Raw genomic sequence first — 22,140 nt, 5'->3', positions numbered from 1 at the left:
ACAGGCTCCGGGCGCGCAGGCTCAGCGGCCATGGCTCACGGGCCCAGCCGCTCCGCGGCATGTGGGATCTTCCTGGACCAGGGCACGAACCCGTGTCCCTTGCATCGGCAGGCGGACTCTCAACCACTGCGCCACCAGGGAAGCTCCAGCTTCTGTCTTCTTGTTTCCTTCAGATCCTTCTGGAATCTCCTTTCTAGGATGGAAGTGGGATTCAAGGGAAATCACCTGGAAGGAGTTAATTGCCTTTGCTTCTAATTACCTTCTTTTTCAAGGGCAGTGGGTTAATTATCGAGACACTAACCTCATGTTAGATTCCCTGGGTAAAGACACTTTCCCTTTAACACAGTCACACTGTGTTAATGATACTCATCACTCCCACAACAGTGCTAAAATAACTGTCTCTGAGCAGGCTGCTCTACAGATACATTCATGGAGCACAGAGCATTAAAATCCCCCAATTGCATAGTAAGGAACTTTTTTTTCCAAACCGTAAAATTACTTAGCAAGAAAAAAAAATACACTAATTAAAACTATTCTTAGCCGCCCCAGAACTACACTTGAAATGCTCCACAAGTGGCAACTCAAAGAGTCTGAAACTACCACACTTCTCTAGGTGCCTCTTGTACCAAATAAAACTTTATATTTACTCTTCAGGGTGGACCAGCGCTTTTTAAAGTTTGGTTTCTTCACAGTAGCAAAGGGAATCCTCATGAACCCCAAATTGGCTTCAGGTCAACACATACAGGATTTGGTTTGCCAGAAGTGCAGCTCAGTGACTCAAGAACCTGAACACATGAGGATCTGTGACCGCCCCTGCCCCACGTACATGTAGATTCTGGGCTAAAGATGGCCGGTTCCACGCTCCACTTCAGCTCAGTTGCTAATCATGGATTCTGAGAAGTGCTCCAGCAAACTCACCTTGAGGTATTGAATACATGTAGGGATGTGGTTCTCACACTTGAGCATCAGAAGCCCCTGGAGGGCTTATTAAAACACACACGGCTGGGCTGCTGTCCCCAGAGTTTCTGATTCGCTAGGGCTGGGGTGAGGCCCAGGAATTTGCATTTCTAATAAGTTCCCAGGTGGTGCCGACGCTGCTGGTCCCAGAACAACAGCTCCAGGGCCACTGATTGAGGTTAATGAACACAGGTGGTGCTGAAGGTCTGCTGATTGTTTTGTGCCCCAGGGAGATTCCATCCTTCATCTGGAGGTCCTCCTGTCCCCCCCCTCCCCGCAGCTGGACTCCCAGCTTTATTTCTTGCCCAACTTGTGCTTCCTTTCCCCACCGTGGACCTACCATTTTGGCTCTCATTGTCAGTATCCAATTAGGGTGTTTGGGGCTGTAAACAACAGAAAAGCAAACGGATTGACTAAAGAAGTTCTTCAACAGATTTGTATTTAATAAACACAATTTCCTAGCCCACAGAGGTGAGGTTCAGGTGTTGGGTGGCCTTCAGTTTTGCTTGACCAGTGGCCTGGTGATGTTTTCAAGGACTCACGTGCTGCTTCACTTCTGTGACTCTGCTGTGCCAGCCACAGTTGGGGCTTCATCCTATGACTGGCTCCCTTTGTGGCTTTAGGATGGCTGCCAGTAGCAATCAGGCTTACAAGTTGCTTGCTCACATCCTTTGGGAGAGAAAGTGACTTCCTGGGGTTCTCTTCAGAACAAAAAGAAGTTTTCCAAAAGTCTCTGGCAGGAGTCTCCTTGTGCAGAATTAGGTCACATGCTCATTCCTGAACCTGTCCCTGGGAAGGAGGATGGCGCCAGTCAAGTCAGACCACCTGGAGCTGAAGGTGGCACCAGATTCTCCGGAGCCCCGTGGTATGCGTCATATCGACCTAAATGGAAGTGACATTTTCTTGAGAAGAAAGAAAAGAGAATGGGTGCTAGGTGGCAACCAGCGGTATCCACTACACTTTCCAAGCTGTTCTGAGAGTAGATGGTTCAGAAAACTGTTACAGAACGTCATTGGGAAAAGAATCGTATTTTTCTGAGACATGAGGCTTTTCCAGCGTAAGATTTAGCAGAGCTCATAGGACAAGGGGAACAAGGAGGCAGTGTGGTGTGCCTGGATTTGAAACGCAAATCTGCCATTTACTGAATGTGAGCCCTTCATCATTCACCTTCTGGAACTTCAGTTGTCTGATCTTCCAAATGAAGATAATATGTAGTATTCACTGTTGTCAGGACTGGAAAAAGTGGGTGCAGAGGAGCTGGCATAAAGCAGGGGTTGATCCATCATAACTGTCACCATTTGTTATAGTAACTGAATCAATTGAACTATGATGTGATCTTTGTTGGTGATTCTTTTTCTCCAGTCCCTTTCTCTTTACTTTGCCTCTCTCTTCTTTAATGTTTTGAAGTCCCATCTTGGGATTAATTCCTTCTTGTGTATTCCTTTCTCGGGGGGGTGGGGTGGGTGTGTGTGTGTGTGTGTGTGTGTGTGTGTGTGTGTGTGTGTGTGTGTGTGTGTGTGTGTGTGTGTGTGTGTGTGTTGAGAACTAGAACAACAATCAGTAAAGCTCAGATGATCTCAATTTAAGGGAACAGAAAAGACACATGGTGTCTTTAAATGTTAATCTTGGTATAGATCCTTAGCAAAGTTCTGTATCTGACTGTGAAACACATTTGCTCTTCTGTGGTCCTTCTGATACCACCGGGGCTCCTGTGTAGCCCCTCTTCCATCTGTCAGCTCATCTCTGCCCTTTGCCTTCCTACTCTTAACTTTCCAAGTACCCCCTCCTGAGCCTTTTCCCTGCCATGTCCTTCCCTTCAGCCCCATCTCTCTTAAATGACCGCCCCTCACGACCTCAGCTCCTACATCAGTTTCTCCTTTAGTCCCTCCAATTGCTCAACAACCCTCCAACCCGCAGGCTTCATCCTTCTCTTGGGCCCTACTGCTTCATCCTCAAAGTAGCTTCTCTGATCTGCATAATATTCTCATATTTCTTGTCCCAAGATCAGTATTTTCCTCCTTTCTTTCCAGGCTGGTTGTCCTTCAGGACACCCCACTCCTCCCTTAACTGATCTTCTAAAACCCTTAAGATGATGAACATCAGACCACCTCTCTCCCCATATCCTTGCCATTGTAGGCTTCATCCTCTAACTCAGTGAATGTATTCTCTCTGGGGTCATAACCCTTCCTGCTTTTCGCACTTTTTCCTTGCCTTATCCATTAGTTTCCTTTTGAAAACATCTTTACGTACGTAAAAAGAAAATAGGCGATTTAAAGAAAACTATTAAATACCTAGTAGTACAGGTGGTATGTGTCTTGGCATCAATTGTGAAGGGAATGAAGCTGAGCAAACTTGGGAACAGAGCCATAATATAAATAAGTATTCAGAGAAGTCATTTTGGAAGGACGGTAAAATACTAGCTGGATGACAAAACGGTGAGGTAGAGTCTCAGTCTGTTAGAGGCTCTGGGTCACCCTCAAAGGAGGCACTTAATTCTGTGTCTGAAAGACTAGTTTTTAATACTATTCTCAGTGGTATAAAAAGTTCAACAGCTGGCTCTCAAAAACACCAAACCAGAACAAACACACACATGCCCTAGTTTGTAACACTGGCTAATTTCCACAGTGTAAATATTCTCATGAAGGCTGATTCTGAGCCAGTAACTGGACGTCACTAAATGTGGATTTGGGGAGAAATGTGCACACTCAGCTCTCACCAGCTGGTGCAAGCCCGTTATAACACCCCACTGCCATCCTAGTCACTGTTTAGTTTCTGGGATCCTCTGTTTCTTTCTTCCTCCTTCCCTCCCTCCCCACCCCTTCCTTCTTTTATTCTTTCTTTTTAAAATAGACTTTAGTTTTTAGAGAAGTTTTAGGTTCACAGCAAAATCGAGCAGGAAGCATGGAGATTTCCCACGTACACCCTGTGCCCACACGTGCACAGCCTTCCCCCTTTATCAGGATCCGACACCAGGTGGTCCATTTGTTACAGCTGATGACCTACACTGACACATCATTATCACCTAGAGTTCATCATTTGCATTATGGTTCACTCTTGGTGCCGTACATTCTGGGGTTTGGATGAATGTATATGATATGTATCTACCTTTATGAGTAATTTCACTGCCCTAAAAATCCTCTGTGCTCCATCTATCCATCCCTCCCTCCCCCACCAACCCCTGGCAACCATTGATCTTTTTATTTTCTCTATAATTTTGCCTTTTCAAGAATGTCATATAGTTGGAATTATACAGTATGTAATCTGTTCAGATTGGCTACTTTCACTTAGTGATATGCATTTAAGATTCCCCCGTGTCTTTTCATGGGTTGATAGCTCATTTCTTTTCAGTGCTGAATAATATTCCATTGTCTGGATAGACCACAGCTTATCCTTTCATCTGCTGAAGGATATCTTGGTTGCTTTCAAGTTCTGGTAATTATAAATAGAGCTGCCATAAATACCTGTGTTCACGTTTTTATGTGGACATAAGTTTTCAACTCCTTTGGGTAAATACCAAGGCACACAGTTGCTGGATCATATGGTAAGAGTATTTTTAGTTTTGTAAGAAACCACCAAACTGTCTTCCAAAGTGATTGTACCATTTTGCACTTCCACCAGCAACGTGTGAGAGTTCCTGTTGCTCCGCATCCTCACCAGCATTTGATGTCATCAGAGTTTTAGCCATTCTAATAGGTGTGTAGTGGTGTCTCATTGTTGTTTTAATATTTGCATTTCCCTAATTACATATGATGTTGAGCATCTTTTAAAATGTTTATTTGCCATTTGTATATCTTTTTTGATGAGGTTAAAGTCTTTGGCCCATTTTTTGATTGGGGTTTTTTTATCATTGAGTTTTAAGAATTCTTTGTTTATTTTGGTGAACAATCCTATATCAGACATGTCCTTTGCTATTTTTTTCTCCCAGACTATGGCTTGTCTTTTCATTCTCCTGACAGTTTCTTTCTCTAGGAAAGACAATAATCATATCTGCTTCATAAAATTGTTAGATGGATTAAAAAACAAAGCAGGAACACAGTGCCTTGTACTTAATGGTCTCCTCTATCTCATTAAAGCAATTCATTGGGAACTAATTTGGGACATCAGCAGGCTGTGGAGACATTTTGTATGACCTGGCAAACATCAGTCAGACTGTGCTTATCACTGAAAAGAGACCAAACAAAATAGCTTCTTCTAAAGTTTGATGCATTCAGTGTTGAGAGGGAGAAGTACAGAGAACCCACCCTAAAACCTAAGCTTGCTTTCTTCGTAGGATTCAAAAGCCAGAGCCTTGCAATCTTGAGATTAACTATGGAACTTTTTCTCAGTATTCTATTTTCTCTAGGGTCATGTGGATCAAAGCACCTGTTATACAGGGTATTGTAAAGATCACATAAGATAATAGATGTCAAGGTCCTGAATGGTTCCCCACATTAAGAGTAGAATTTACTTTCCATAAATTCCAGTTAGCACTATTGCAGTAAAATAAAGGCAAGTAATTTGCATGATCTGGGAACAGTGCGGGAGGAGAGACAAGACTAAGAAGGTAGAACTAAGATGTGCAGGACTTTGAAGGCCAGGTTAAAGATTGGGTTTTATTCCCATTTCAGTCATTTGGGTAACCACTTCATAATTTTTCTGCAATGTCTGCAGATTCCCCGTAATATTGTCTACTCAGTATTTTTCTTTAAGTAGATCTACTTTTTTAATTACAGAAACTTTAATAGCTTTGTTAAGATATAATTCATATACCATATAATTCACCCATTCAAAGCACACTATTCAGTGGTTTTTAGTGTATTCGGAGTTGTGCAGCTGTCATCACAGCTAACTTTTGAACATGTCCATCACTCTGTACCCATTAGCAGTGACTACCCACTGTCCACCAACCCCCCTGGCCCTAGGCAACCACTAATCTATTTTCTGTCCTTATAGATTTTCCTGTTCTGGGTATTTCATGTAAGTAAAATCAAATAATATGAAATCTTTGGTGACTGGCTTCTTTCACTTAGCATGCTTTAAGCTTCCTCCTTGTTTTACTGAGTATTGGTACTTTATTCCTTTTTATTGACAAATAAAAATATTCCATTGTCCAGATACATCACATTTGTTAGGGGACGGACATTTGGATTGTTTCTACTTATTGGCTATGATGAATAATGTTGCTATAGATATTTGTTTACAAGTTTTTGTGTGGGTATGTTTTCGTTTCTCTTGGGTGGAGTGGAGTTGCTGGGACATATAATAATTCTATATTTAACTTTTTGAGGAGCTGCCGAATTATTTTCCAAAGCACCGACACAAACTTTACCAGTGTATGAGGGTTCCAATATACCTATATCCTCATTAACACTTGTTATTCTCTGTCTTTTATTTTATCCATTCTGGTGGGTGTGAAGGGGTATCTCATTGTGGCTTTGATTTGCATTTCCCTAGTGACCAAAGATTTTGAGCATCTTTTCACGTGCTTATTGGTCATCTGAATATTTGAATATCATTGAGAAATGTCTGTTCAAATTCTTTGCCCATTTTTAATTGGGTTGTCTTCTCATAGTTGAGTTGTAAGCATTCTTTATATATTCTGGGTACAAGTCCCTTATCAGATGTATGATTTGCAAATGTTAGCAAATATTTCCTATTCTGTGGGCTGTCTTTTTCTTTTCTTAAAATGGTATCCTTTGCAGCACAAAAGTTTCTAATTTTGATGTAGTCCAATTTATATATTTTTTCTTTTGCTGTTTATTTTTTTGGTTAAATCTAAGAGCAAAGAAATTCAGTTACAAAGAAAACTTTGGGGGAAAAATCACCACTGGAATCAAAGTAAACTTTTAAAAATGATAATGATAACTAAAACACATTTGTGAAAACGTGTAGCTAGTTACTACTGTCAGAGTTCTATTGTTGCAGGTATAACTGTCTTCCTCACAGAAGCAGGAGGGTGAGTTGCCTGGAGCAGTCTGGAGTAGCGAGTCCCCAGGCAACATGTAAAGCAGTTCTAGCCTCTGGACACCCTGAGTCACAGGTGGGAGCTGGACCAGCCCAACTGTGCAGAGAGAGTGTTGCCCCTGAAACACTTCCCTCCCCACAAATGCTCAGCCCATCATCAAGAGCCCTGGTCGCTAGCTGCTCATCATTCATTTCCTAAGAGAGGGCCCTGTGATGTCATGGGGTTTCTAAACCAGCCACTTTTTAGCAATTAAAGCATCTTGCTCTCCAGTAGCCCTCCGGTACCTCTCCTTTCTCCCCACCTTTGACAACAGCATCACATTTGGGCCCATATTTCTCAAGAACTAAAGCACATGACAAAGGTATATTTAGTATCTAACATCTTCTCCCCACAAGATTGAAAACATGTGTCTTCGATTCTTTTTGTTCCCCTGAAATACCAAAATTGTTCGACAGTGTCCTGAATTGGGTTCGAAGTTCTGTGGCAGCTCAGAGAAAGGGGGATAATACTGGATTGTCTTCTTATTTCCCGACAAGAGGTGATTTAGAGGTTTACGTACAGAGACAAGCACGAGTCTGAAATTATACGAGGAGTGACTACAGTGCAGGGTCTTGAACGGGAGGTTCTCCTCCAGGGTCCTGCTCTCCTGCTGCTCTGCCCCGTTTTAGTTAAAGGTGAGTCCATCCTCCCAGTCACTCAGGTGAAAATCCTGGAGTTATCCTTGACTCCTTGTCTCCCTCGCGTCCCATGTCCAGTGCATTAGGGAACCCTGCTGGGTTTCTCTTCCTCATCGCCTCGCCCCGACTGCTAACGCCTAGCTGACGTCATCTCTCACCCGAATCTCGGCAGCTGGATCTCGGCAGCTGGCCTTCGGGCTTCTTTTTACCTCCGTAGGAGCAGCCGCGGGGCCTTTACCATGTAAGTCAGGACATTTCTCCTCTGCCCCAAACTCTCCAACAGCTTCCCATCTCAGAGTAAAATCAGATTACGTAATAGAGGTAACACCTCCACCCCCAGCCCGGGACCTGCTCTGCGGAATCTTATCGACACCACACCTCTTCCTCTCGCTGGCTCTGCTCCATCCACTCTGGCCCCCTTGCTAGTTGCTGAACAGTTCAGAAGTGCTCCCACCTTGGGACCTTTGCCTTTGCTGTTCTCTCAGCCCGAAATATTCTTCCTTCTATTTATCACTTCCGTCTGGTCAACTGTCACCTTAAATCAGAGAGGCCATCCCTGACCACCCATGTAAAAAATAGCTCCCCCTTCCCCCCAGACTCCCATATCCTATGCTGCTTTATTTTTCTCCGTGTCACTTATTGCCACAAGGTATATGCTTATTTACTTATTGCCTGTCTTCTCCCACTAAAATATAAGCTCCACCAGGGCAAGAATGTTTTTTGCCGCATCTCTAGGGCTTAGAGCATGAGCTGGCATACAGTAGATGCTCAGTATTTGTTGAATGAATGAATAATTACAGTGTTGGGAATGAGCACAGTGTCTCTGCAGCTCAACTACCTTGGCTTGAACTGCAGTGTAGCATTATTAGTGGTGCGCTTTGGTATGTTACTTTGCTATTTTGTGTCTTAATAGCCCCCTCTGTAAAAATCGGGTCCGCAACTGTGCCTACATTACATGATGGTTGTGGGTTTTATTTTTAGTTTTTATTTTTGTAATTGAAGTATAGTTGATTTACAAAGTTGTGTCAGTTTCAGGTGTACAGCAAAGTGATTCAGTTATGTATATACACATATAAATGAATATATATATTCTTCTTCAGATTCTTTTCCCATATAGGTTATTACAACATATTGAGTATAGTTGACAGTGCTATACAGTAGGACCTTGTTGGTTATCTATTTTACATATAGTAGTGTGTATCTGTTAATCCCAAACTTCTAATTTATCCTACTCCCCCCACCCCTTCCCCTTTGGTAACCGTAAGTTTGTCTTCTGGTCTATTTCTGTTTTGTGTATAAGTTCGTTTGTATCATTTTTTTTTTAGATTCCACATATAAGTGAGTTTTAAAAGAAGTGATACAGGCAAAGTGTTTAGAACAGTGATCAGTGGAGAGCACATGCTCTATAAGTAAATATTAGTGGTTGATGTTATTGAGTAATAATAACTGTATATAATCACATACCAGTCACCTGGTGAAGCAGCAGTAGAAATGTAGACACAGGTAAATGAAGCAGTCATTCAAGAATCAAACAGTGAGTGAATGGGAGCAGGGGAGAAGGTCCTGGACTTAAAACCAGCTCATGTGGTCTCAGCGCACTAAGAAGGGGGCTGCCTCTGGGGCTTGTGCTGATGGCATTATTGCAAGAGGTCAAGGTTCACATGGGGCTGGAAACTGAAGAATTTCACTTAACATTTCCTAAAGTCTCTTCCGTGGAACACTAGTCCAATAACACGCTCCAAGGAAAACATGGTCAAGTTTGGGGAACACTAAGGACTGTATCTCTCCTTAGAGATTGTCAGTGCGTGTTCCTGTATTAGAGGTTCTGTGAGATCCTCCCATGAAGAGTCCTGTTTTACTGTCTCACACATTCTCCTCAAAACCTGTTTAACTGTAGAGCTGGTTGTGTACATCATGTCTGTTGACACTCTGTAGGACAGAGGTTCTGAGGAACATATTTGGAAAAACACCAGTATATAACGAAATCTGTCTGAGCCAGGCATTGGCTGCGGGTGGGGTTGGTCAGATCAGTGGGCGCTGACACCCAGAGGATGGAAAGTCCCACACGGTTGGGGCAGCCAGTTGGAAGCCAACCCACCGGCGGGGGCCAGGGGGATGTTCAGTCCTGAATGTCTAGGACATCCTGGTGATGAGTAGGTAGATGCCCAGGCAGGCAGCAGCACACAGCAGACAGCATCAAGGGGTGACAGGAGGGAGCCCGTGAGTTTCCAAACACCCTGCAGAGCTCAGCACCTGGGAAGTGTGGCAGGAGGCCATATGCCGAGGTTCAAAGATGGAGTGAGAGTCCCACAGGTTAGCTGGTAAGAGGACCTCGACTTTAGGCTTGGGGTTCAGGGATGGAACCATGAAAGCAAGCCATATGTTCATCTCTGGGGGCCTGGAATACTCTTCCAGAATTCAGAAAGGCAAAATCGACCAAACCAGGTTGTAAGAAGTGCAGTAGAAGGCGCCAGCAGTATGGTGTCAAGGAGCAAAACGACTGTCTAGCTCTGCTGTGCAGGGAAGAAGACCCAGCGCGACTCCTTAAGTCCTTTATGACTTAGAGTTCATGGTCACAGAACCTGAGCTGAGCCTATAGGTGAGAGCAAAGGGGCCATGGCTGTGAGAAAAAGAGGTGCAGGGGCCAGGAACCAAGGCAGACAGTACAGAATGGAAAGCTCACCCATCCGTCAGACAGATGGAAAAGCAGGAGGCTAACCCTCCTCAGGTACTCCTCCTCGTTACGTCCCAGGCTTTTGACCCCAGCCGAGTGCTGTCTGCGCTACACAGATTGCATCTCGAAGTTGGCTGGCATCCCAGGATGCACTTTGCAGCCCCGGGGTTGGACTTGCAGACTCTGACACCCAGGAGGGGTAATCATCCTCCTCTTTGGGTTGTTCTGCACCATTTCCTAGGGACAGACTCCCCTCCCAGAGCAGTTGAGGTACCCCGGCAGCCTAAGAATGCAGCTATCTAGACTTGGTTGGTGTCCAAGTTAAGTTTTTAAGTGAGAGAGATTGCCATAAAATTACCCTGAATGAATGTCAGTAGTCTGAAACCAGAGAAAGTTACTCTGCTTGATAAAGTTTTGGGGAAGGTGTTTGCCAAACTCTAGGCATATTTACAGTTTTGTCTTCTCAATCCATGGTTAAGTCTGTTAAGCCAAACCATTTCCCCCGGTCCCTGCTGGGGCTGGATAAAGCTGTGTCATACCCTTGGGCTTCAAAGATGGCCAGCTAAGTGAGGGGACAGCTACCTTAAAAAAATCTGTGTTCAATACACTTAACATAAATCTAGGACACACAGCAGAATGCAACTAAAATACGGGAGACGCCAGCAAACCGGGAACATAGAAAGGAAAGAGCGATTCTGATCAGAATGATAACCAGGGAAGTGTTCATGGACGACTTGACATTTGAGCTAGGCCTCGACAGGGAAAGAAAGGAAGAGTGTGTTGTGATTAGCTTGCTGACCTACAGAGGGTTTCTCACTGGGGAACACATAATGGGAGAATCGCAGAGAGTTTGAAAAGGGAGTTTCTTGCTTTCAGCTCTAATATTTGAGATACTGAGAAATGGATTGGTAGTTTGTCTCTCCTCCTGACCCCAGCCCACCGTGTTCTCTTTAGGAAAGAAAATGAGAAAGTAGTTCTCTCATTTTTTTCTTAGTTTTGAGCTTCCTTGGCCAAGGGCAGTAACAGGTATTTTCTTTTGTTTTTGTTTGTAATGTTGGGGAAGAGCTGTAAAGCCCTAGTGTCAGCTCTAAGGAGACTTTGTTTACAAATGCTGATGGTGACTGACATAATTAAGCCTGATGGGAGAGGAGAGGTTAGAGCTGGTGCAGTTGAAGAGGAAGAGTTGTCTAGCCTGGAAAAGATGATGGCGGAGCCGTGCCTACAGCAGGAACTGGGATCCACTCGGATTCAACAGCCCGGAGATAGCAAGACCTCACGTGAAGATGGTTTGGTGGTACAATGGATACTTGGGTGAAGGTAAAAGTCAGGGATGCTGGCTAGGAGACACAAAAACCACAGATGGTGAAGGAACATCAACCCTCAGGGGTATCAGATACCAGAATACTCTAGAGACCGGACTCCTGCCGCATTTTTACAGACCCAGGTAAGTCCTGTGGAAGAGAGGAGAAAGCCTCAATTATTACTGACGTTGAACTCCAAGTTGACTTTGGTGTGTCAGGGCTATAAGCCAGATTTTAATATGATTTATGAAAATTAAGAAATAACTACCTTTTTTCACTTTAAGTATTGTGGGAAAATTCAAGGCTATCATGTTTCAGAATCTGCAATGGTGCATTAGAATCCCATAATCTAATTCCCAAGCTGTTCTGCTGAAAGCACCTTCAGATTTTACATCCATTTGTAGTCATTAAGAGCTGTGTGTTTTGAACCAGGATGACCTAGTTTGAATAATGACTGTACTTCTTCCAAGGTATATAAACAAAAGTTGCTCAGTATTTTTGAGTTTCAGGTGCCTCCTCTGGAAATGGAGATACCTGCCTCCTTAGGGTTATATCATGGGGTTAATTGGATAATACATTTCTATAAACCACTTAACTCATTACCTGGCACTTAGAATGCATTCAACAAATGGTCACTCTTCATTATTTTTGTGGTGCTGGGATGGGGGTCATGAGTATGGTCCCCTGGGCTCTGCCAAGAATGAGACAGGAGTTTGGGAAAAGCCCCTCCTTTTAAGAGACCCCCTTCATCTCTGCTTCTCTACCTGTAACATTTTAAAATGACAGATGACTGTACTGCACGCTCAGGAGGGAAGGGGCAATCTTGTTGACGAATGTAGATGGTTGTGGAGGAAGGTAATGAAATGAGAATTCTCATTAGCTGGTCAGTTTGTGTAAATCGCATGTGACATATTATGTATAATCTCATGAGTTCTTCTTTGGCAGAGAATATGAGATAAACAGGTGAGACATAAATTGGACCTAGGAGAGTGGCCAGAGGAAAAACTATTCTGTAAAACTATGTTAGAACCACTGAGGTAGAACTTCTGAAAAGAGAAGAAATGGGTAAGGAGGCTCCATGGAAAGATGGGGAGAATGGAGTCCCCAAATTGATCAAGAAGTCCAGTAGTCAGGAAAGAGAATTCAGGTGTCTAGCGATAATTTCCTACATCCTCACTAACCCATTGAGTGGGGAAAACCTGGAGCAAGCCATTCCAAGATGGAGCAGCCTCAGGGGCCATTTCCACTTTGGGATTTCTTGGAGAGGACGCCTCATCTGTGCTCTCTATGAATCCAGAAAGCTGCTCAGCCCTGACCCGGCACTGGCGGGGCCAGAGGTGGGACGGTGGGTGGAGTGGCAGAGGCGTGGTGGTGGTGTCAGCACGTTGAAGTTCAGAGCCTGGTCTTGAGTCAAAGATAATTCCTTCTCTGGTAGGATTCATCTTCTGTTCTGGAAGGAACGCAAATTCAGGACTCAGCTGTGTTCTGGGTAGCTCTTTTGCAAAAGGTAGGAGAGCATTTCTAAAGCACTGCCCCTCAAAATCAATGTGTGTACATATCTCCTGGTATTTAAAATACCCGGTATTAGTAGAAAATTGGAGGTATAGTAAGGCCAGTAGATCAGGAAATGAGTGGTTTATTGAAAAGATGGTTTATTATTCACAGTTTCCAAGAGGAGGGGGCATGCCATGCTATTGGGGGCCATACAGGAAAGCACAAGGGTCAATCCCAGAGCTGGCAGGGAAGGGGACGCTGTGGCCAAGGGCTTTCATTGTGGTTTCCAAAGAAAGGAATGGACAAGGTGGGGTACAAAGGTGCAGGACCGGCCAGTCTGAGTAATTTCAGTGGACTCTGGGGCATAGGGACTGTCCTAGTTGTCTGCTACCTAGCCCCACCCCCATAGGGTTATTAGGACAGGTGGCTAGTAATCTGGAGTATGAGAGCCTGTAAAGAAGGTGGCTGGGGTGTGGCTCTGGATTGGTTGGTGTGTCACTGAAAAGCGCACTTGGGAATGAGTTGCTTACTATCACTAGGGATTGGCTAACCCTGGGCGGGGCAGTCCCTCCAGGACCGGCAAGGCCCCAGGTGTCAAAGCATCAGAATACAGAAAATAAAAGACACGGTTGATAAACCTGGGGATCTGATTAAACTGCAGACTCCTGGACCCGCCACTGAGTTTCTGACCCCTTTAGTCTGGGGTGAGCCTCACTTATTTGCATCTCTAATCAGCTCACAGGTGGCACTAGTTGCTGCAGGTGTGTGGGTCATCCTTCAGTAGTTATTCTCTGAAGAAGGCCAGGAATGGAGGATAGCATCCCAGAAAACATACGTTGAGCAGAAGTCTGTTCTCAAACAGCTCCCATCATAACTGAGGATAGCAGAGTGAAGTGGACCCTCCGGCTGCCCGCAGGATCCAGGTTAAATAGTTTGGTCTCCACAGACCGTAGTTTCAGTTCTTTAGAGAATTTAAGGACAAAGTAAACATTTCGATGGCCTCAGTGTATTCCAGAACCTTTGAGCCCGCCCCCCAAAGGCGTTTGGGCACCTAAAGGACAGTAGGCTTCCATCAGTTAAGTGATCATCTACCATCTAAGAGAACTGCCCCTATGTAAAGCAACAGACAAAGCACTACGGAGAGTTTACATTTAATTTTGTTCAGGTATAACACACACCATGAGTATATAGTTTGACGAATCTCTAAAAAGTGAGGCATGTAACCACAGCTCAGATCAAGAAATAAAACATTTACCAGTGCCACAGATGGCTCCTTAATCCCCCTCCCAGTTTTTGAGCCCCCAACAATCCGACTTTCTTTCACCACAGGTTAGTTTTGCCTGATTTCGAACTTTACATAAAATACATCATAGAACATGCACTCTTCTCATGTCTTTTGTGTCTGATTTCTTACATCCCACATTGTGAGATCCATCTACTTTGTGTGGTAGAGCAGTGGTTGGTTCTCATCGCTGTGTAGTATCTCATTGTGTGAATAAGCCACACTTTACCCAGCCTCCTTGGGATGCACGTAGGGTGGTTTCCAACTTGGGTACTGTTGTGAGCATTCTTATACTGTACCTGCCCTGTACGTACTGTCGGGTTTATACCTAGGATAGAATCTGTAGGTCATGAGCATTTGTATTTAGCCCAACAGATATCCAAAATGGTTATGCCAATTTACATGAGAACCAGCTTCATGTCCTTGTCAACATACAGAATCAGGCTCTCTTTCATTTTAACCATTCTGGTGAGTGTGTAGCGGTATTGCATCATGATTTTAACGTGTCCGGGTGGAAAAATGTTGTCTAGGAAAATAGGGTAAACTTGAGTCTGGAGGTGGGGAAGAGAAGCCATATTTAGGGCAGCTTACCTGGGGTGAAAAGTCTCTGTAGATGAGAAATGGAACTGCGCATTTCAGGAGGAGTTAGCCTGCGACAAGCCATACACGTTATCCTCCAGGTGTGGGCCGGGTGCAGGCAGTGTTGGGAGCAAGAGGCTGAACATCGGAGAGTTAGGAAGAATGTGAGGGTTGAATTAGACATTTAGGAACTGTGTATTCAATAAAAATATAATTATTGAGCTTTCAGTATGTGCTGGAAACCGTGTTACCTGGGCACTGTGAGTAGTCATAGTTCCTCCTCCTCCGGAGACCACAAATATTGGGGAGAGGTGAGTAAGTTATATAATAATAAGGCATTGTGATGAATGGTACAGTAGAGTCTTGTACAAGCTGCGTCTTTGCTCTGGAAGCAAGAAGAAGGTATCTGTCAGTTTGGTCTGGAAGGGCTGGGAAATCCTTCACTAGGAGGTGACGTTGGATCCCAGTCTTGATAAATTATTGGTGGGTCATTAAGAAGGTAACGAAGAGAGAAGCATGAGTGAAGGTTTGGAGATTCAGAAGACTAAGCTGATGGGGTTGGAGAAAGTCCAGTAGTTTTGTGTAGATGCTTGGGAATAGGTGAGAGCAGACAGAAATGGTATTTTGCAAGCAGATTGTGAAGGGCCTTGGGAATATCAGTACAACTGAGCATGGACTTTATACCGTGGGCAAGGAGCAGCCATCGAAGGTCTCCAAAGAGGGGGTTCCCTTGGATCCCCTGGAAGGATATTGTGATAACACAGGGATTGTGATCTAAGGTAGACAGCGGAGGACATAAAAAGAAAGCGACAGATGTGACTTCAAATAAAATATAGCTCAGTTCTCCTCTTGCAGGGCAAGAATCCTCGTTTATTGGGAACTGGAAAAGTACTTAAGGTGATGATTTTGTTCTGCTAGGGTGGGCCCAGCCTGAAGGTAATTTTTCAAAAGCAGCTGCTCTAAGTGTTAGTTAAATGGTGCCAGGGGATTCACTAGACACAGGTGTCACGTTCAGTCTTATTCATCTATCAATAAAGCCAGACTCCAAGTGCCAGTTGGATGGCAGCACGGCACCTTTGAGACAGGAATTCTGTTAACAGATGCAACTCGTTGCTTCAGTCTGGGGCTCGGCTGCAGACTTCAAAGGTACCCATGCCTTCTAACTTTGCTTCTCCATCATTTCTGCTATGGCTCCTGTCGGGGTAACTCAGATACATGTTTCATATACTCATCCTATTGTTTGAGTTTGTTCCTACAAAATATTCTTTATCTGTGCTCTTTAATCCGGGAAGGAATGTTCAAGCATTCAATCAATTTTTTGAATAATTAATAGATGCTGTTGGTACAACATTTTAAAAAGGTACAGCAAGGGTAGTGGTGAGAAATAAATTTCTCTCCCACCCCGACCCCAAACACCCAGTTTCTCTTGCCAGTGGAAAACACTATTAACCAATTCCTTGTGCATCATTTCAAAGACGTTCTATGCAATTACAAACATATGCCAGTTTTTCTTTTCTTTTTAAAATATCATAAATGTTAGCACATGATACGCCGTGTTCTCCACCTTCTATATGTCTTGGGTATAGCTCTCTATCACGCCTCTGCTTTTTTAAGGCTGCATGGTATTCTGCTGTGAATATGCTCTTTTAACATTTAGTCAAGCTGCTATTAATAGACATCTAAATAGTTCCTCACTGTTCGCTATTACAAACAATGCTTCAGTGAATATGCTTATTTCTCATTTAGACATATTTCTAGGATAAATTCCTAGAACTAGAACTGCTGGGCCTCCAGGAATGAATATTAATAATTTTGAAATATTTTAAAATATCCTCCACTCCTAGTGAAAAATTTGACCTTTGTCAATTTTATACTGAAAATGTTAATTGGAGTTTTACTTTTCATTTATTTTACTATCAGTGAGGCTGAGCATCTTTACGTGGTTTTAAGTCATTTGTAATTCTTTTAAAAAGTTGAACTCTCTGATCATGTATGTTGACCATTATTTATCTTTATTATTTATCTTTTTCTTATGATTTGTAAGAGCTCATTGCATATTAAGAAAAGTGCTGGGCTTCCCTGGTAGCGCAGTGGTTAGGAATCTGCCTACCAATGCAGGGGACACGGGTTTGAGCCCTGGTCCGGGAAGATCCCACATGCCGCGGGGCAACTGGGCCCGTGAGCCACAACTACTGAGCCTGTGCGTCTGGAGCCTGTGCTCCGCAACAAGAGAGGCTGCGACAGTGAGAGGCCGGTGCACCGCGATGAAGAGTGGCCCCCACTCTCCACAACTAGAGAAAGCCCTTGCACAGAAACGAAGACCCAACACAGCCAAAAAAAAAAAGAAAAGAAAAGTGCTGTGTGACCACCTAGAGGGGTGGGATAGGGAGGGTGGGAGGGAGATGCAAGAGGGAGGGGATATGGGGATATATGTATACATATATAACTTTGTTATACAGCAGAAACTAACACAACATTGTAAAGCAATTATACTCCAATAAAGATGTTAAAAAAAAACAAAGTAAAGTATCCCTTTGTGCATAATATGCAAACACTTTCCCCAATTTGTTTGAGTTTGGAGTTTATTTATTTACTTTTGAAATAACAAATTTTAAACTTGTTATGTAGTAGAACTTCTTTGATTCCTTTTCAGTCTTGAATCATATTTACGATTTTCCAACTGTGAGATGATTTTAAAAGTTTCCATGATCTATTTTTAGTACTGTTAGTGTCATTTAAAAAATGTTTATTTTGAAATCATTTTAGACTTACAGAACAGTTGTAAACATAGTAAAGAGACTTTCCATGTAGGCTTCATCCAGCTCTGCCCAGTGTTAACATTCTATAGAACCGTGGTACCGTTAGTAAAACTCTAGTATTAACATTGGTATGATACTGTTAATGAAACTACAGGCTTAATAGGATTTCCACGGTATTCCCACTAATGTCCTCTTTCTGTCCAGGATTCCACATTTTGTTTAGTTGCCATGTGTCCTTAATATTCTCCACTCTTGACAGTTCCTTCATTTTTGTCTTTTGTGACCTTGACATTTTTGAAGCATACTGGTCAAATGTTTGGTAGAACGTCCATCTATTTAGCTGTGTCTGATGTTTCCTTATTAAGGCTGTGAATTTTTGAGAGGAATATCACAAAGCTGGTGTGCCCTTCTCAGCACATGATATCAGGGATACATATATTGATATGCCTTATAACTGGTAATGTTAAATTTGATCACTTGGTTAAAGTGGTGTCTGCCAGGTTTCTCCACTGTAGAGTTACTATTTTCCCCTGTATTATTAATAAATATTTGGAGGGAAATACTTTAAAGAAATATATGTATGTATTAGTATGCATGTACACTATTTCTATTTATTTACTTCAATATACATATTCAAATATATATATATATATATGAAAGAAACACATAAGTTTGTACAGATAACTCAGACTTCAATCCAGCACCAAATTCTAGAATTTCTCCTTTGCTTATTTGTAACTTCTTTCTCCAACAGTGAGAAACTTGTGATTATCTGTAAATATTTACTCATGTGTTCAACCCTAATATTCATGTACTTTCAGAATTGCTAACCATAACTCGACGAGAAACAATTATACCGACTGGAGTGCACCGTCTCTGTCTGTACAGCTTACGTTGTCGTTATTCTGAACTCAGTCAAAACACTCTTGTTCATGCGTATCAGCTCCTTTTTTACCCACTCCTTTCGGTGTGATTGTGTTATTCAGTTTTAATACAGTTACATGTATTTGTCACAGTCTGTGATGCATCTTGGGTTGCCCTAGCAACCTTGGTTTTTAAAAATTTGCCTATAATAAAATTCATCCTTTGTGGCGTGCAGTCTTAAGGATTTTCACAAATACAGAGAGTTGTGTGTGATCACTATAGGACTATAGAGAGCTATAGAAAACCCAACATTTCCTTGTGCTGACCCCTTTGTAATTAACTCCTCACCCAGTCCAGTCCCAGACTCGGACAATCACTGCTTGGTTTTTCATCCCTATAGTTTTGTCTTTTCAAGAATGTCATACAGATGGAATCAATCGGTATATAGTTTTCTGATTCTGGCTCCTTTCACTTAGCAAAACACATTTAAGATTAATCCATGTGTGGAGTGGGGTAATAGAGCATTCTTTTTAAAAATAACATTTATGGAATTATAATTGACATGCAGTAAACTGCACACATTTAAAATGTTCAGTTGGAGAAGTTTTGACATAGGTATATCCCCATAAAATCTTCACTAAAATCAAGATAATGAATGGATCCATCGCTACCAGAAGTTTCCTTGTCCCGCTTTGTAATCACCTGTCATGTCCACCTCCACGTCTTCCATCTGTAAGCAGCCACTGGTCTGCTTTCTGTCACTATAAATAAGTTTGCATTTTCTAAAATTTTACATGAATGGAATTATACAATATCTACTCCTTTTCATCTTTCACTCAGCAAAATTATTTTGAGATTCAACCATGGTGTAGTAGTATATTTCGCTAGTTCACTCCTTTTTATTGCAGAGAAGTATTCTGTTGTATGGATATAAGTCAGGTTGTTTATCCATGCACTTGATGGACATTTGGATTATTTCCAGTTTGGGGCTATTACAAATAAAGTGACGATGATTATTCTTGCACTAGTCTTTTTGTGTGCATATCTGCTTTCATTTCTCTTGGACAGACACCTAGAATTTGAATGGCTGGATCAGATGGCAGGTGTATGCTGGCCTTTAAAAGAAACAGCCAAACTCTTGCAAAGTGGTTGCCCCATTTTACATTCCTATCAGCAATGCATGAGGGTTCTGGTTTCTTCATATTGTGGCCAACACTTGGTATGTCAGTTTTTTTCAGTTGTAGCCTTTCGAACTTGTGTGCAGTGGTACTTATTGCCTGCAATTTGCATTTCCCTAATGACTAATGATGTTGAGTATCTTTTCATGAGTTTATTTGCCATCTTCTCTAGTAAAATGTCTGCTTGAATTTTATGTTTATTTCTTAAAAATTTGTTTTTGTCTGTTGAATTTTGAGATTTTAACGTGTATATTGAATATATTTAACTGTCTGTTATGTGTTAAAGTCTGTTATGATATATGACTTGCAGATATTTCCTCCTAGTCTGTGGCTCTTGTCTTTTCATTTTCTTAACAGATCTTTGGAAAAGCAGAACTTTTAAAATTCTGTTGCATTCCAATTTATCAGTTTCTTCTTTTGTGAATAATGTTTTTGATATGGTATGGAAGAACTCTGCCTAAGTCAAGATCACAAAGGTTTCCCCATGTTTTCTTCTGGATATTTTATAGTTTTAGGTTTTATATTTAGGTTTATGAGAACACTTTTCAATGAATTTAAAGTCAATTTTTCTTTATGATACAAGACACAAATATTACTATTTTTGCTTGTATTCAATTGTTTCAGCATCGTTTGTTGAAAGGCACTATTTTTCTTCACTGAACTGCTTTTGTACTTTTGTCAAAAATCAGTTGTCAGGGGCTTCCCTGGTGGCGCAGTGGTTGTGAGTCTGCCTGCTGATGCAGGGGACGCGGGTTCGTGCCCCGGTCCGGGAGGATCCCACATGCTGCGGAGCGGCTGGGCCCGTGGGCCATGGCCGCCGAGCCTGTGCTCCGCAACGAGAGAGGCCACGACAGTGAGAGGCCCGCGTACCGCAAAAAAAAAAAAAAAAAAATCAGTTGTCAGTGTATGGGTGGGTCTATTCTGGATTCTCTATTTGTTTAATTGTCTACTTATTATCCTTGCACCAAATACCGTACTCTCCTACTGTACTTTTATAATAGCTACTGAAATCAGGTGGTGTTAGTCCTCCGGCTTTGTTTTTCTTTTGCAAAATTATTTTGCCTGTTCTGAGTCTTTCATGTTTCCATATGATTTTTAGAGTCAGTTTGTCAGTTTTTATAAAAACATAGAGATTTTTATTGGGATTTCATGAATCTTTAGATCCTTTGTGGGAGAATTTGCATCTTAACAACATTGATTCTTCAACCAGTAAACATAAGTATCTCCATTTACTATGTCTTCTTTATGTTCTCTGAAAAAACTTTATGGTTTTCACAAGTTTTTCACATCTTTATCAGATTTATCCCTATTTCATATTTTTGATGTTATTATAAATTACAATTTTGGTTAAATTTCTATTTCTGATTGTTGCTAGTATATAGAAATACAATTGATTTTTACATTGGTCTTATATCCTGTAATCTTGCTAAACTCACTTATTCCTAGTAGATTTTTTTGTGATTATATTAAATTATCTATATAGAAGATCATGTTATATGTAAATAAAGACAGCTTTGTGTATTCTTTTCAAAACTGGGTGCCTTTAATTTCTTGTACTTGCCATATTGTACTGGTTAGAATCTCCGGTACGATGTTGAATAGAAACGGTGAGAATAGATAACCTTGTATTGCTCCTCATTTCAAAGGAAGTAACCTTTTAGTTTTTCACCATTAAATTTGTTAGCTGTAGGGTTCTTTTGTTAATATCATTTATTAGTTAGAGAAATTTCCCTTCTATTCCGAGTTTGCTGAGAGTTTTTCTTTTTTTTTAAATCATGAGTGAATTTTGTCAAATGCTTTTTCTGTGTCTGTTGAGGTTTTTTTTTTTAGTTTGTTAGTATGCAAGCACAAAGGCAATGGAACAGAAAACTGTCCATCTAGAATTCTACACCCAGCAAAAATGCCTTTGAAAAATAATGATGCAATAAAAATGTTTTCAGGCATTCAAAAGCCGGAATAATTCATTGCCAACCAACCCACGCTGTAAGAAAAATTAAAAGAAGTCCTTCAGGCAGAAGAAAAATGCTACCAGATGGAAATATGGATCGACGCAAAGGAATGAAGAACACAGGAAATGATAACTACACTAAATATATAAGGTAATTTCTTACTGTTTAAATCCTTTTAAAAGGTAATTATTTAAGCAACAAAAAAAACCTGTGGTTGAGGTTTATAACATAATATGAACATAAAATGAATGCAGCTAATAGCAGAAAGTTGGAGGGAAGAAATGGAAAGTTCTTATCTATACCTAAAGTAGTGCAATACCACTTGAAGCTAGACTGTGATAGGTTAAAAAAATGTAACGTAACCTTAAGGCAACCACTAAAATAAAACCACAAAGAGTTATACCTAATAAGCCACCAAAGTTGTTAAAATATTGATATGGATATCAATATTGCTGTTGATTAATATCAACATTTATTGATAT

At 41.8% G+C, this 22,140-nt stretch overlaps 1 long non-coding RNA gene across 1 annotated transcript in view; it reads left to right on the top strand.

Moving 5' to 3' along the window:
• The window catches only part of LOC132415292 (uncharacterized), a 104,134-nt gene extending 82,228 nt beyond the window's left edge, over positions 1 to 21,906 (top strand). The window contains exon 3 of the long non-coding RNA XR_009517117.1: positions 21,650 to 21,906. This is a non-coding gene — a long non-coding RNA (uncharacterized lncRNA). The remainder of the gene's footprint in view (positions 1 to 21,649) is intronic.
• The last annotated feature ends 234 nt before the right edge of the window (positions 21,907 to 22,140 follow it).

This window comes from Delphinus delphis, chromosome 19, assembly GCF_949987515.2.
Source record: "Delphinus delphis chromosome 19, mDelDel1.2, whole genome shotgun sequence".
Classification (NCBI taxonomy): domain Eukaryota; kingdom Metazoa; phylum Chordata; class Mammalia; order Artiodactyla; family Delphinidae; genus Delphinus; species Delphinus delphis.
This window is presented reverse-complemented; position numbering and strand designations above follow the sequence as displayed.